Genomic DNA, 17,500 nt, shown 5'->3' with positions numbered 1-17,500 from the left:
ACATGCTCGTACTCCACCCGCTGCCTCGCCCTCTCTCCTCCCGACTCCTCACCGCGTATCGAGGGAGGGAAGCAGGAAGGGGCAATGCAGCAACGTGCGTGAGAAGACATGCTCCTGCATAGGACAATAGTACTAAGTGGTGGCCGGGTTGAGTAGAGCATAACTGCAAAACGCATTTCACTGTTCCACCTGTAATTTCAAAGGGAACTTCTATATTGCAAGGTTTTACTGAAGAAGAAATACTAATACAAGGGAGTGAGTTACTAGTGAAGATGTTGTAACCCAAGGAAAGAAGAATATGCAACAACAAGAATGGACGAAGGAAAAAAGGAAGAAACAAATGAAGGAAGATGGAAGAAGGGCATATAAGCACGACACGGATCAATTATTGCAGGAGCTACTAAGGTTCTACAGACGGGGAAGCACACTAGCAGGGAGCGCTGTGTTGCAAGGGACAGCTGTGGAATGTCAGTGTTGGCGGGACGCGCTCAACGAGGTGGCGCCAATGAATCCATGTTATTTATTTCCTTTCCTCCATCACTCCAGCGTTCACTTCCTCCACATCCCTTCCCTCTTTGCTTCTACAGACAATAAAATACTGTAGCAGGATCACGTTGTGTTGCAAGGGACAGGTGTGGAGGTTCAGTGTTGGCGGGGACACGTTTAACGAGGTAGTGGTTCCAGAGGTCCAGCAGGCTCCAGGGTCCATGCTCCAGGGGGGTCATGGTTCAGAAAGCAGTGGGACACGAGCGTCTCTTTACAAGGTTCACTGACTCTCACTACTTCCTTTCGCCGTCATTATCTTTCTCCAATTTCTCTTTCCTACTTTACTCTCTCTCTCTCTCTCTCTCTCTCTCTCTCTCTCTCTCTCTCTCTCTCTAACACACACATACACACACACACACAAATAGCCAAACACACAGTGAACATGAACAGTTCAACGTAGTAAGTTGATTAATATTCCTGAGTTATCATTGCATAAATTATCATTATTTTATTTATTTGTTTATTAATTATTACATATATTTTTTTATTTCTTTTTGTTTGATGTCAACAAATATGGTGACGAGTCAGGAAAACAATGGTGGACGAGAAAGATGGAACGACGAGACGACGGAAACTTAATGGTTGACATCAATGTGACCACCGGTGACTCAGGCCCACTTCACACGCGCGCCCGCGCGCGCACACACACACACACACACACACACACACACACACACACACACACACACACACACACACACACACACACACACACACACACACACCTCGCGTGAAAAGTGCAAGTCCAAGGTACACTGAAGATGTAAATTAGCAAGCCTTAATGAACTAAAGCCGAGGTTATTGTTAACGCGTTCAGTCAGGTGATAACAAAGGGCTCAATTACCTCGCGCCGCCGCCGCCGTCAGCGCCGCCGCCACTAGCACACCTGGCGGCCGTGAGTCGGGTTGACGCGTCGCGGCGGTCGGCGAGGCCAAATGAAGGGTGACTTGTAATACTGGCGACGGGCAGGGGCTTGCCATGGTCTGGTGGCGGCCCGAGCCAACACTCCGCCACTTCACGCGGCATTTTTGTCCCCGCCACGTTGTCTTATTAAAGCAGTGGCCTTGAACAGGTGGCCGAGGGAAAGACGCGCACGCACGCACACACACACACACACACACACACACATACAGACGGGCGGCACAAAAAAGGCGGGCTATCATTTGGCCGTAACGCGAGGTGGCTGCTACTAATGCATTACGCACACCGACGCGTGGCGCGAATCTCCACAAACACACACACACACACACACACACCTGACCAAGGGTCGGTCAGGCCAAAATGTAATTATAGTAAAGGTCGTGGGAAGGAGTGGAAATTGAGTTCGCCTGAGCCTCTCGCCTCCGTCAAGAACAGAAGGGAAGCTGCAAGAAGCCATCAGGCCTACACGTGGCAGTCCCCGTATGAAACATGTCTACCGCGGTGGGTGCTTACAGTAGGAAGTCCAGACCGTGCCAGCTTGATAATACTTGATCTTACACTACAAGATGCCTGCACCTCCTTTATGTGGCTAGGTAAACGTGGCTATAAACACACCAATACATCCTATAATGTATAAATTTGTGTTGGACAGGCTTAGATCTTACCCTCTGCTGGAATTTGGAATATAATTAATTTGAACGGATTATATATATTTTTCAGTATTTATTTGTAATTCTTATGTAAATTTGCATCATTAAAGTACTACTACTACTACTACTACTACTACTACTACTACTACTACTACTACTACTACTACTACTACTTCTATAAGCAGCAGCAGCAAACAAAACTAGAGCCAATAGATACATGACATCAGAGGGAGAAATCTGACACAAAGCACTGAACTCTGAGACACTTGAGGAGAGGGAACATCGGGGCTTAGTCTGGGGGCACCTGGGAGCACACATTTGAGACCTCATTGCTGATGCTGCCTGCGCGAGTTCCCTTGCCTGCTTCTGAGGACACCTAGCCACCTGCTCAGACACTTGCCCCGCCAAGAGGAAAGACGGGGAGGAGGGAAGGAAGGGAAGGGAGAAAGGCACGAGAATATGACATGAATGAAGGGAGGAGGAAAGGAAAGAAAGGAGAGGAGAAACGCAGGAAAGAGAAGGAAAGGAAGAAAGGCAAGAGAAAGAGCATGGATGAAAGGAGTGAAGGAAAGGAAAAGAGAATACGGTAGGAATGAAGGGAGGAGGTAAGGAAGTGAAGAGATAAGAGGCAGGAAGAGGAGCAGGAATGAGGAAAAGAGGGAAAGAAAGAAAGAAGTAAAAGGACAGGAATGAGAGAAGAAAGATAAAACGAAGAACTGAAGAAAAAACAAAGGGGAAAAAAAGAAAGAAGTAGGAAAGTATTATTATTATTATTATTACTAATGTACAAGAAGAAAAATATGTGATAAAGACAATGAACAGAGGAAGAAATAAATAAAACAGATTATGAAGAATGGAAGGAAGGTGCAATTGAGAGAGAGAGAGAGAGAGAGAGAGAGAGAGAGAGAGAGAGAGAGAGAGAGAGAGAGAGAGAGAGAGAGAGAGAGAAAGAGAGGGCATGCAGCCATAACCAAACAAGTAAGCACACACACACACACACACACACACACACACACACACACACACACACACACACACACACACACACACACACACACACACACACACACACACACACAAACACACACATATCCGCACGGCTGGATGCAGGAACCACCGCCCCCTCAGCCATCCCTCAGTCAGGAAGAGATCGAAGGTCAAAAACTAACTCGGAATTCACTCAACACACACAGGAACTGCTTTCATCCGCGAAGACAAAGTCGGCGGCGATTGTCTCGAACCCAGAGCTTCGTCAAGACAATGGGCGGCGGGTAACGGAGGAGCCATTATAGTCTGGTGCCATGTTGTGTGACCTTAACAGCGAACAATACACTCGCTTCCCCGCTCAACGTAAAATACAAATTCTCCACGTATACCGGGAAGAAAAAAGAGCAGGAAGTGTAATCACGTTTAAGACTATAGCCACTGTTGACCTGCCTCGGTGCCCGGCGTGGCCCGCACACTGCACAGCCTGCCACGCTCGCTTCCCCGAGTAGGGTCATTATAACTGGTGGCATGAGCGAGTGTCATTGTACATTATGACCTCCCTGTATGGAGCGAGATACAGTGTAGCGAGGAGAGCTCTCCCATCTCTTTACCATGCAGTTCCACTTCTTCACTGTACGCTTGTCCCAGTCGTTAGTCGCGCAGTGCTGTCCTTCCAGCGCCCTCCTCATGTCTGCCCTAAAACTACCAGTCCCATCACAGACTACATAGGAATATTCACCCAAAAGGCACCAGTTGATCTTAGGAGGAAGGCTTGAGGACAGGTAGATTTACTGTAGCAGCTCATGAAGCCAGCAGAGCCTCGTAGCACACAGGTGTTTTGCCCTGAGGAAGCCAATACTGGCCCTCGTGTACACAGGCGATGTTCCCCACGCGTCACACTCACACGGTCCTTCTTCATTACTCTTCGACCTCGTCCCGCTGCAAAAAACAACCTCTTTCCTTCACCGCGTGACTCCTGCTCTCTACCATACGACCCTCTAACCCCAGGCATTCACACTGAATTGATTCCCAGAATTACACGACCTTACGATGTTATTGTGTTGTGTTTCTCGGGGCGGCTCAGACCAGGATGTTAACAGTTATACGGAAGAATGCTACTCTCTGGTTCCTTTCACCGGGCAGAGTGGCACCGCGGCTGGGAATGGGATCCCACGGGAACCCCAAGAGAGTGTTCTTGAGGGAATCATTCTATTCCTTACTAGTACAAAGCTGTACAAGGTGTTCTTGAAGTAAACTCCTTTTCCCTTACTACTGCGAGGCTAAGAATGAGATAACAAGGGAATTCTGAGCCGTGGAGGGAGACTGGAGGAAGTTCTTGAAGAAAACTTTATTTCCTTACTGGTACGAGCCTGATAATGAGATCACAAGGGAATACTGAGCCACTGAGGGAGACATGAGAGTGTTCTACTCTTTTATTTACACAAAGCTGGGATTGGGATCACAAGAGAATACTGAGCCGTCGAGAGAGGCTGTAGAGTGTTCCTTAAATAAATTGCTTTTCCATCATTATACTGAGAGGTTGGGAATGTGTTCACAAGAGAATACTGAGACGTCGAAGGAGACTGAAGATATTACAAGAGACAAATTCTATCCCTTTACTACAACAAGGCTCAGGCTGAGAACACAAGGGAATTCTGAATCGGAGTGGGGCTGGAACTGGGATTACAGAGCAGCGAATTATGCAGTGTTCTTGAGGCAGTCTCTCCCCTCGCCAGACTACGTGGGTTGGAGTGGAGTCAAAAAGGAACACCGAGCTGGCGAAGGAAGCAAAACAGATTTTCTTGAGATAGTCTCTCTTTTTCCCCTCCCTGACGCATCACACTGACGTCTCAAGGTAATGATATCTAACGACCAGGTGCACTCTCGCTCTCTCTCTCTCTCTCTCTCTCTCTCTCTCTCTCTCTCTCTCTCTCTCTCTCTCTCTCTCTCTCTCTCTCTCTCTCTCTCTTTCACACACACACACACACACACACACACACACACACACACACACACACACACACACACACACACACACACAACAATGCAGGCAGAGGACAAACACAACCACGAGGTCACGTCGCTGCAAAATGCGGTTCTGTTAATGTTCTCTTCCTGCACTTTACCATCATCCTCTTGTTTGTCCTCCTCCTCCTCCTCCTCCTCCTTCTCTTCTTTTTCCTCCTCCTTCACCTTATTAAGATCATCATCATCACCATCTTCTTTCCCAAGCCATTGTTTACTTTCTTTTATTCTTTTTTTCCTTTCTTTCTTTTTTTTTTTTCGTTTCCGTCGCCAAACCCAACAATTCGTTTTATTCTTCCACACCACCATTACCACCACCACCACCACCAACAACAACAACAACAACAACAACAGTGTGTGTTTGTCCTTAGTTCCTCTCAGAATTTCTTTTTCTTTCCTCTTCCAGCTATCTTCCCTCTCCTCCTTTCCTCCTCTTTTCACTCACTTGTGTTTTTTATCCTCATTGTTCCTCTTCTTCCTCCTTCTCCATCCACTCATTTCCTTCTTTCCTCTTCTTTCTCTTCCTACCCTCTTGCCTCATTCTCTCTTCACCTAATCATCTTTCCCCTCCTCCTTTTCCTCCTCTTTTCATTCACTTGTCTCTTTTATCCTCATTCCTCCTCTTTTTCCTCCTTCTCCATCCACTTATTTGGCTCCTTTCTTTCCTTCCTCCTTTTACTCTCTTGTCTCATCCCTCCTCCTCCTCCTCCACAAAAAACCCACGCCCCTCCTCCTTACGCAGCTAATTTTCCTCATTCTTGATGCTGCAATTATCTTCACATCGGGAGGAAAAAGAAAGAAAAAAAGAAGGGAAAGGAACAAAACATCGAAAACTTCTCTCCCTTAGCCGCGACCTCCATGAAAGAACATTAACGTGTCGCCGAGCTTACTGTGACCCGGACTGCATTGTGCTGCTGTGACCTACCGTGCCCTGCTGTGCGCTGTGACCTGCCTTCAAAACCACAGGGACCTCCACTACAAGCTGCCACAAGTGGATGAGTGAAGCACCGAAATGTTTGGGAATGGAGGACTGTATGTAGCTTTCGACTAAACAGTTAAACCAGAAAGAAAAATAAGAATATATGAAAATAAGAGAAGCTGCAAGAAGCCATCAGGCCTTCACGTGGCGGCCCCTGTGTAATACATGCCTATCTATTGCTACTATCATCTCCATCCAGTCTGCATGAGAAACACGAACAACAGAGGAGCAGAAACTAGAAGGTCCAAGATGGAAAGAAGGATGAGGAGAGAGAAGAGAAACGAGAGAGGAGAGATGCCAAGGACGGACGCTGAATAGAGGAAATAAGGAAGAGAAAGTGAGAATAGGATATGTAGGGAAAGAGAAAGAGCAGGAAGAATGAAGGTGAGGCGAGAGAAATCAGAAAGACTAAAGGGAAGGAAAACGAAGAGGAAATGAGAGAGAAATCAAGGAAAGGAGAAGAAATGAAGATAAAAGAGAAACCGGGCATGAGACTGAAGAGTAATTTAAAGGAGAGAGTAAAATGTGGAAGAGGAAAAAGTCGACCAAGGCGGAAGTGAAATAATGAAAGAATGATTACTGCAAGAAAAGTATTTGATTGGCGACGAAATGCTTGAGGTGGTGGTGTTGTTGTTGTTGTTGTTGTTGTTGTTGGTGGTGGTGGTGGTGGTGGTGGTAACAGTGGCGGTTGTGGAACAATGACGACGACAACGACAACAACAACAACAACAACAACAACAACAACAACAACAACAACAACAAATATCTCCGTATCACCACCATCAAAATAACAAAATGATACATTAACTAACACACTTTCCCCTTTCCCACACACCACCACCACCACCATATAGATTATAGAAGGAGGCGGTGGTGGTAGTGGTGGTGGTAGTGGTGGTGGTGGTGGTGGTGGTGGTGGTGGTGGTGGTGGTGGTGGTGGTGGTGGTGGTGGCGGTGGTGGTGGCGGCGGCGGCGGTGGGGTTGGGGGGATTGGAGGGGCGGTGCGGGTACGTGAAGGTCGTCAGCCGAATTCGGAAAAAAAAAATAAATAAAAAAATAAGGAGGGGGTCGTAGGAGGGGGGGTTCGTAGAAGGGGATCATGGGAGGGGGTCGCGACGGGGGTCGTAGTCCTGGCAGACGACGGTGCAAAAAGTCAGTTCAGGCTTGTCAATCAGGTGTGCGCGGGTCGTGCCTCAAAAGTTGGGTACCAGCAGCTGAAACAATGGTCTTGACACACGCCAATGAGAGAGGAGGAGGAGGAGGAGGAGGAGGAGGATAAGAAAGGAAGAAGGCATTGAGAGACGGAAGGATAAAAGGACAGAAGGATGGAGGGAAGTTCTTTGAGTGGAGGAGGAGGAGGAGCAGGAGGAGGAGGAGGAGGAGGAGGAGGAGGAGGAGGAGGAGGAGGAGGTGGTGGTGGTAAGAAAGGAAGAAGGCACTGACAGACGGAAGGATAACAGGACGGAAGGACAGAGGAAAGAATGGATTGACAAGGAGACAGAGATGACAAGCATGAGTAAGAAATGGATAGAGATAGACTAGATAAAGGAAGGAAAAAAGGAAGAATATAGGAAGAGACTGTAGGAAGAAGGAAAGGAATGACGAATGGGTGGTAAGAGGAAAGAAAAGAAAGGAAAAGTAAAGTAAATGAAGACAGGATAGATGGAAGCAGAGAGAGAGAGAGAGAGAGAGAGAGAGAGAGAGAGAGAGAGACCCGAGAGGCAAGACATTTCAGGAAAAGCAATACTGTGTTGACTTATAAGCTTTTCTCTCTCTCTCTCTCTCTCTCTCTCTCTCTCTCTCTCTCTCTCTCTCTCTCTCTCTCTCTCTCTCTCTCTCTCTCTCTCTCTCTCTCTCCGTGCCAAGACGCTCATCCGGAAATTAGTGTCTGGTTCACACGAGTTTATTAACGAGTGGAAGATTTGATTTTTGCAGGATAACATTAATGATTGGTTCTGGTTCTGCCGTATTTATTGCCGCCAATGGGACAGACAGAACTTCCCCACCCACCTAACTTATTTCCTTCATATTTACCCACTTACACAGAATCTGATTATTTTTTTCTTCTCTCTCCTCCTCCTCCTCCTCTTCTTTCATCTTCTTGTTCTGATTATTATTTTTTTTCTCCTAGTTTTTGTTCTTGTTATCGTTCTTCTTGTTTTTCTCCTTCTTGTTCTTGTTCTTGTTCTCGCTCTGCTTGTTCCTATTCTTGTTCTTCTGTCAAAAATGTCTGATCAATTATTCTCCAGAGAGAGAGAGAGAGAGAGAGAGAGAGAGAGAGAGAGAGAGAGAGAGAGAGAGAGAGAGAGAGAGAGAGAGAGATTTGTGAGTGGGGAAATTGCAGATAATGTTTTCCTAAAGCTCCTCCTTCAGAATTAACGGGTCGAAACGATGTCTGGGCGACCGCTTCCGTTTTGCAAGAGCTGGGAGAGAGATGGAGAGTCTGGAGAGGTGAAGGAGAGGAGAGTGAAGGAGGCAGAGGGAGTGAGAGGTAAAGCAGAGTGATGGAAAGGAGGTAAGGGAGAGATGAGGAAAGGACAAAGTGAAAAGATGAGGGAGAGGAAGAGAAGAAGGGTAGAGAGTGTTGAGGTGAGGAAGAGGAGAGGAAAGGAGAGTATGGAGGTGAATGAGAGGAAGGACAAGGGGCAAGGAGGTGAGAGAGAGCAGAGGGAAGGAAGGAGAGAGTGGATGGAGAAGAAAGAAAATGAGGGATTGGGAAGGTGAGGCAGAGGGAAGGGAGAGAGTGAGATGAGGAAGAGGAGAAGGACAGGAAGGATACGGTAGATGGAGATAAAGAAGAGGAAGAGAAGGAAGGCACTCTCACAATGAAGAATCAAACAAGAATCACAATCAGTTTCTCCTCCATTACAATCACAACTATTCCTGCAGCATTTTAACTAACACCAACCAACAACTGAGTCCACGAAGTCTCAAAATAATATAGTTTCTCTCCAATAACAATTACACTAACACTAATCAACAACTGAATCCACAAAGCTTCAGTCATATACACCTTCTCTCCCAATTACATTCTCTCCCAATTACATTCTGACTAACACCAACCAGCAACTGAGTCCACGAAACATCAAAATCATATGCAGTTTCTCTCCCATAACAATTACACTAACAGTAACCAATAATTGAGTTCATGGAGCTTCAGAATCATATACAACTCCCCCGTTAAAATTACATCTGTTCCTGCAACATTCTGACTAACACCAACCAACAATTGAGTCCACGAAACCTCAAAATCATATACAGTTTCTCTCCAATGACAATTACACTAATACTAACCAACAATTGGGTTCACGAGGCTTTCAAACTCTCTGTGGCAACGAACACCTTAAGAGACACGGCGGAGATGAGTCATAACGGTTGTATTTACCTGGAAACGTTATAATGAAAAGGTGAGTGTGTGCGAGGGAGAGGAGAGAGTGGGAGAGTAAAGGAAGGGAGGAGAGGGGCTAGTGAGGGTCTGTGTGTTGACTGTGTTCCTCCTCATTAAGCAGCGGCGGCGATGTGATGTAGTCGCCGCCGCTTCACCGTGACGTCAAAGCAGCAGCACAGTTCCCCGCACACTCGGTCACTGGTATAGGACGGGCATAGTGACGGCCCACCAGGCTCGGGGGTTGGTGCACGTTAATTATCGGATGGGGAGAGAGAGAGAGAGAGAGAGAGAGAGAGAGAGAGAGAGAGAGAGAGAGAGAGAGATCCATTGCAGAATCCTCGTTAAACTGCCTCTAAAATCCGGAAAACACCCTTGAAAACCAATCACTTCCACTAGAACTTGATGAATGAATGCGGGCTTTTATCACCTTACTTTTGTATTGTCAGGAGGAGGCAAGGTACTCTTCGGGTGCTACCTGCTGAACTCTTGAAAAATAAAAACAATAACTTCCACTGGAACCTGTTAATAGCTGAAGCAAGGATGCCGAAATGTTCAGGAATACGGGCCTTTGCTGCCTTACTTTCGTATCAGGAGAAGGCGAAATGCACTACGGCGTTGTCAAGAGAATGCTTGAAAACTCCATTAACTCGCATTAAAACCTGTTAAAAATAGTTGAAGTAAAACATCAGGACATTCAAAAGTACTGAGCCTTGCTTTCGTCTCGGCAGGAGTAGGCAAAGTGCGCTGCGGGCGAGATCTGTCGAGTGAAGCTTTGAAACCATCAATAATTTCAACTAAAACCTGTTATAAATAGTTGAAGTAAGACACCAAGACGTTCAAGCGTAAGGACCTTTCTCGCCTTGCTTTCGCATCGGCAGGAAGGGACGTGGTGCGCTCCGGATGAAGCCTGTCGAACGAACCCATGAAAACCCCGAAAACCTTCACTAGAATCTGCTAGTAGTTGAAATAAGGACGTCGAAGAGTTCAAGAATAGGGACCTTCATCGCCTTGCTTTCTTATCGGCAGAGGAGGCGAGGTGCGCTGCGGGTGAGGGCTGTTGCTGCTCGGGGCCATTACGGTACCTGAGGCAGCCGCATCGCCAGTTTGCGGTGGAAAGCAGTGTCCATCCGGTGTGCCCCAGGTGGTCCGATCCACTAGTAAGGTGAAAGTGGCCAAGAGTTACTGGCCCGAGGAGATTCTTACCCCCACCCCCGTCTGTCTGCCGCCTACTTACTGCCTCCACCTCCTCCTCCTCCTCCTTTTCCGTTCCAGAGTTGTTCCTCTCCGTGATCCCCACAGGCTCCCAGCAGTCATCATCATCAGGATGTAGATTTATTCTACTCCACCTCCCACGTCCATTCCTTCCTCCACCACCATCACTGCCTGCCTGTTGTCACCCCACGAGACATCCCTCCAGCACCACTCCTTTACTAGTGACATCACTACATTGCCACCAACTTCACATCACCTTAATCGCCTGCACACACACACACACACACACACACACACACTGTCTCTGTCTCTCCCTCTCTCACCCACGCCAAGCACGTTTCGCCCTCAGCAGTGTCCACTAAAAACTTGACAAAACCCTGCTCCTCCCCGTTCCCTGATGGCAGCATTCCCACCCGTGTGCCCGGCGTACGTGTGGGCAATAAGCGGAGCCCCATAATACAGGCTAATGCGGCAGCCAACACGAGAGGCTTCATTAGGCGGTGATAAAGCATCGGGACACTCAGTAATCTTACCCTCACGGCCCACACACACAATGAGAGGTCCCCGCCATGCACCTGCTCCCTGTTCTCTCCTGCTCCTTGTCATCCCCTGCTATTCCCTTGCTTCCTACTGTATCTTGTCTCCTGCTATTACCTGCTTCCTATTATCTCTTGCTTCCTGCCATGCCCTCTTTCTTGCTGTCTCATGTCCCCCTTCCCTGTCATTCCCTATCTTATGTCCCCTCCTGTTTCTAGCTCCCTGCCATACCCTGTCCTCTGTCCCTGCGTCCTACTATTCTTGCCTTTTGTTCCTTTCATTACCACCATCCTCCTATGTTCTTTTCTCTTTCTCTCTTCCTCTCTTTCTTTCCATTAGTTCCTTGATCCTCTCTTTCTCCCTCTCTCTCCCTTGCTCACACCTTCTACGTCAGCTGCCCTTTTCTTCATGCTGTAGATATGGTCTGTATCTTCACCCCAACTTCCACCATCACCACCGTCACCAGCACCACCATCATTACCTCCACAACTCAGCACAATGCAGCGTGACTCACCCGATAAATTAGCTTCTCTATCACCTGACCTGCTGCTGAACTGACCACACATCCCGCCACCTACTGAACTGACCACACCTGCCTACCAGTGCCCACTCGTACCCTGACAAGCCAAACCCTGCCTCATCAAACCATCCCTGTTCAGTCCACCGCTGCCGCCCCAAGCCCTCACCAACCTTGCCCTCCCCAGTCCAGTCCTGCCTAGTCCTGCTCACTCCAGCTCAGTCCTGCCTAGTCTATGTAGTGCCGCCCTGGCCAGTTCTACCCAGCCGTCCTCGTGCCATTACTAGATCACAAGACCATTGAAGCCTTTGTTTTTATTTAATATTTTCTTCTATTTCTTTTTTTTTATCTCCTTTTCGTCTCATTACCACTACCATCACCATCACCACCACCATTTTCTCGTCCTCTTCCTCCTCCACGTCTCCTTCCTCCTTTCCTTCTATTTAATTTTTCGTTCTTACTGTTCCACTTAATTTATATTCTTTTTCTTTTCTTTCTTTCTTTCTCTTGTCTATTTCTTTTCTTCCTCCCATGCCCTGGTCACTTTTTCAAACTATATTTTTTTAGTCCTGTCTCCATCCTGCCTTTCTATTATCCATTCTTCACCTCCTTTTTTCTTCGGCGATTATTTTATTTTCCTTACTAGCACCTCCTGCTCCTCCTCCTCCGTGTCGCTCTTCACCACCCTCTAAGTAATGTGAGGGCAGCGGGAAGACTATACACGTTTCATGCTTCATCTGCAGGAGAGACGGAGACGGGAGGAAGTGGAGCAGGGAGAGAAGAGGAAGGAGAGAGAAGAAAGGGAACTGTTGACGGGACTGGAAGGAAAAACGGATTTTATGAAGTTTCCTTCTCTCTCTCTCTCTCTCTCTCTCTCTCTCTCTCTCTCTCTCTCTCTCTCTCTCTCTCTCTCTCTCTCTCTCTCTCTCTCTTTCCTGCGGCGTCGCCCACGGGTTCCCTGCCATCGGTAGGTGGCTCACGTGCGCGGGGCCGCTGGGTGGGTGAGAGGGTGAACGAGCGTGACGCCTCAGTGGTGGTGTGGCGAGGCCTGCTGCTGCTGCTGCTCACGCTCAAACAGGATCCTGCCTCACTAACTGTCGCTGCACTGATACACTGATAAGCAAGACAAGCTGCATGTCACTGCTACACGTCTTGTCTCCCGCGTAGTCTTGGGGCCGATTTTTTTCAAACGTTGGTGTTAGTAAATCCCAACATCAAGCCCCACGTCGTATCTTATCTCCTCTTACTAACTTTGCAAATGCGTTTTTAAACTCGGGGAAGGAGACACGACGTGGTGTTAGGAGAACAGCACTCTTCGCACAGGTTGGCAGCTCTGAAGTGTCTCATGTGCCCGCCGAAGCGATCAGCTGATCGATGCTTTACAGTTTTCCTGCCTAAAGTCTATATATATATATATATATATATATATATATATATATATATATATATATATATATATATATATATATATATATATATATATATATATATATATATATATATATATATATATATATATATATATATATATATATACAGTAAAATCCCTCTCATCCGGCATTCGAGTATCCGGCAGCTTCAAGTATCCGGCACATTTTTCGCCGAGCCTTAAAATCAATAAAAATCAATGTGTACTCATAAAATCGATTAAAATATCCGCGCGAGGCATACTTTGTCCCCTCGCCACCAGAGCGCACTGCTTTGCCCCACCCGCGGCCCACTGCACTGTGTTTACTCAGTGACTCAGTCCCGCGTGTGCACTGTTTATCGCCTGACGCCTTCATCATGCCTAAAGTTGTAGAAAAGAGGAAGCGTGTTGTGCTTACACTTAAGCAGCTGATCAGATCAGCTGCTGATTAAGATCAGCTGATCTTTGTTATGGTAAGATGCGTGAGTGTAGGATAGTGATTGTGGACATAATTTCACTTCTATTCAAGTATCCGGCATGTCGGCAGTCCCGTTGATGCCGGATAAGAGGGATTTTACTGTATATATATATATATATATATATATATATATATATATATATATATATATATATATATATATATATATATATATATATATATATATATAATATTTATTTATAATTGTTCTATTTGTAGTTGGGGCTGTACATTCTCTAATCTGTAGTAGTTGAAGTGTACAAACAGGTGAGAGCCTCTCTTCTGAGAGGCATGTGAACGAATTTTGCCGGTCTCTAGGAATAACTGTGGGAAGCCTCACCTCCTCAGCTTGATGCAGAAGATCAAGGAGTTACAGATATGCTGCAAATGTATGCAATGTAATAATTGTTTTCAAGAGTTTTCAAAACTATACGAGAAATGTTTCTTAGTTGCCAACTACTATAGTTAGTTTGGAATCAGGTTATAGAGTCTTGTGCTTGTGATTACCAGATTAATTGACAAGAGTATCAAAATCAATGTGGGAAAAGTGGTAGTAATATTCTGGAGTCCTTTCCAACCATTACTATTGGTTGTTTTAGTTCCATTCTTTCGCAGACACATTTGAATAGACGTAAAACGTAACAGAGTGGGGGGAAATCCCACCTGTAACCTCCAAACACTATTCAGATGTCTAGAATATTACTATCGTTGCTTCATATTGAGATGTACGTGCGTATCACCGAACAATAACCAACTCGCCAGCCACCACGTAGCCTACAATCTCCTACGCCTTTAGTATATATAACCTAGCTTGTTTTTATTTGCCGATCCAGTTCAAAATTCCTCATTCTCAATATGATGCGCTGTATACAGTTAAATAAATATGATTTTTTCCATCTACCAGGTAATGCTGTTTGGTGGCCCAAGCTTGATAAAGCCCAGCTAGAGCATATATCATGCTTCTGACCAAGAATAACTAAAATTTAATGTTTTGTGCATTGAAAAGATACTTCAATGTTGCAATTATCATGTGAAGATGCTGTAAACCTGGGAGAGGTGATGGAAATCGACAGCTCTTTCAATCTGGCGGATGATCTACACAAGGTAAACGAGCCATAACTCACACGAGGAAAGGCGCCCGAACGCATTTATAAACACCTTAATCTCTTCCTTACGATGATGGATACTATTTTCCTTTAGTGTAGAAGTATACTGATATATTATCATATTTTTAACATAACTTTCAATCGTATATGAATTGTGAATATCATTGGTGTTTCTTGTTGGGGAGAGACAGGACACACCAACAATTATTTAAGGAACTTTTGGTGTCTCCGTGGCGTCTTCAACGACTTGACACCAACACCACGGTTTCAAAACACGAGACGTACTAAGAATCACCTACATTGGTATTAGAAACTACTAACACCACGTTTAAAAAATCGGACCTTGGTCAATAGGCGAGTAACACGCCGCACTTAATCCTACTCTACCCTTCATCGCAAGTCCTCTGGTATACTAGCAGTCTGTCAATGGTCCCCTTTTGTCACTGTCCGCGGATCAGAAGACTTGAGAGTGAGAGAAAACGTAATGCACAGTGAAAGTACGGTGGTGCGACCTTCGACCACGACTACCAGACTGCCGGGCATGTATCTACGTATCTCTTTACTACACATTATCTCTTGCATCGCCCACCGCCCCGCTGTTGCCAGCAGAGATCACAACACTTTCCCCTTAATTCACCAGCACTGGACTCACCTTACGAGGCTCAGCACCACTCTTGGCACGTTTTATAGGAATTCCGTCGCCTCACACGGGGCGTCGTCCTCTCCAAAGGTGCACGATATCCTGGGGGCCACCGACCAAACCATCACCAGTCAGCAACAAAAAACACCAGAGAAAAACAAATCCAAACATCCGGAAGGCGCGCGTGTCCCATGAGCCACAAGACGTGATCGAATAAACAACGGGACAAGACGTCATAACATGGCCGGGGCTGACAAGTGATGACCGCGATGCGCGGCCGCACGCCTCTCACTGGACAGGATTCTGAAACGTTTTGCTCTCTCATCACGACTATTTTCAAAGGCCAGAGAGATTGTTAGCCGTGTTCTGAAGAGTGTTTCTCCTATCAGTAATGTAGAAATCTTGTTAATCTATCTCTAGAACCATAAAAATACTAAAAAACCCGCATAACTTCAAGTAGAGCCTTTAGAATGTAGTGGAGGTGCGGCGTTTAAGTGTTTCAGAATATGGTTCACCGCACGGCGCCGCCACGCAGAGAACACCCCTGGCTCCGTGCTCTAAAACCCTCTGGGCTCTCGTAAGGACTATTCTCAGAAGCAACAGAGATTATTTTTGAGATTCACAAGGGTATTTTTCCCACTGATGATGCAGAATGGTATGAGTCAAACGTAGACACAATATGGTTGTTACAGAAATATTTGTAATACAATTTCCTGAAGTGTGTTGATGATAAACACTCCATGCCAGGCTTCACGTGAAAAGACGTGAAAAGTCTTCACTATGAGCCTGACCATACCGACGCAGGTCACCAGAGCTGGCAGTGGACGAAATCATGGCAAGTAATAGCAACATATACTATGGAACACAGCACAGAAAGTAACACTTGCATGCTACGAATATCATTAAATAATTATCAGGATCATGGCCACGGCAATGTGGTCCAGAGTCTACACGTACAAACATACACACGTACGCGTGGAGATATCACCGCCAGCCACCGGCAATGTCTTGAGAGAGTATGAAGGTTTCTTCCTTTCTGTTTCCTTCCTGCTTTCCCTCTTTCCACCCTTCGGGGCAGGGAGGAAGAAGCCTCCATCCTTCCCTCCCTCACTCCTTCCCTCCCCTCCTCCCTGCCCACCGGCACGAGCCAGCCGCTTTCTTTCCCTTCTCCTTCCCCACACACTACCCACCGCAGCCCCGCAACGCCTTGAAAGCTGTCACGAAGACCTCTCATGGCGGTGACCTGAGGGACACGCCGCCACGATCTGGTGTCCTGCTTGAGCAGAGAGAGAGAGAGAGAGAGAGAGAGAGAGAGAGAGAGAGAGAGAGAGAGAGAGAGAGAGAGAGAGAGAGAGAGAGAGAGAAAGAAAGGGCTAACAGTGTGTGTGTGTGTGTGTGTGTGTGTGTGTGTGTGTGTGTGTGTGTGTGTGTGTGTGTGTGTGTGTTTCTCTCGCAAATGTTATTGTTCCTGAACCTTTTCCTGCTTGTTGGTGGTCCTCCTCCTCCTCCTCCTCCTCCTCCTCCTCTTGCTCCACGCTACACTTAGTTCCACTCATCCGGAAATCAGCCTCATTTCATAAGCGCTCTCGCAGGGGAAGCACAGGGACAAAAAACACACGTGCGTGGAGATGAGAACGATGCAAGGAGATCGTCTGGAGGAAAGACGGCTTGGTGGGGGTGGAGGCAGGGCTTATGAGGGGAGGAGGTGGGGCGGAGGGCGGCAAGGATGGAGTGAAGGGAGGGAGGTGATGATAGGCATATGTGGGTAGGAGGAGGATGAAGACTGAGATGAGGATGATAGTGGATATAAGTAGGCATGATTTATAAAAGGACTGCCACGTGTAGGCCTAGTGGCTTCTTACAGTTTTCCTTATTTTCTTACGTTCTTATTACGAAACACTTCCGCGCAGCACGTCCATTATATTCAAAGGCTCTAGTTGAAGTTACACGGATTTTTAAGGGTAGTTTTACGGTTGTAGTGACAAATTAACAAGATTTCTACATTATCAACAGGGAGCAACACTCTCGAGAATCTGGCTAATCATCTTTGTGGCCTTTGAAAATAGTTGTGGTGGGAGAGCGAAGCGTTTCTGAACATGGACTTTA

The 17,500-nt window shown here is 46.5% G+C and overlaps 1 protein-coding gene across 3 annotated transcripts in view; it reads right to left on the bottom strand.

The window, feature by feature from the left end:
• LOC135101314 (rhoGEF domain-containing protein gxcI-like) overlaps positions 1–17,500 on the bottom strand; it is a 110,480-nt gene that overhangs the window by 616 nt on the left and 92,364 nt on the right. The gene's annotated exons all lie outside the window — the stretch shown is intronic.

This window comes from Scylla paramamosain, chromosome 6, assembly GCF_035594125.1.
Source record: "Scylla paramamosain isolate STU-SP2022 chromosome 6, ASM3559412v1, whole genome shotgun sequence".
Classification (NCBI taxonomy): Eukaryota; Metazoa; Arthropoda; class Malacostraca; order Decapoda; family Portunidae; genus Scylla; species Scylla paramamosain.
This window is presented reverse-complemented; position numbering and strand designations above follow the sequence as displayed.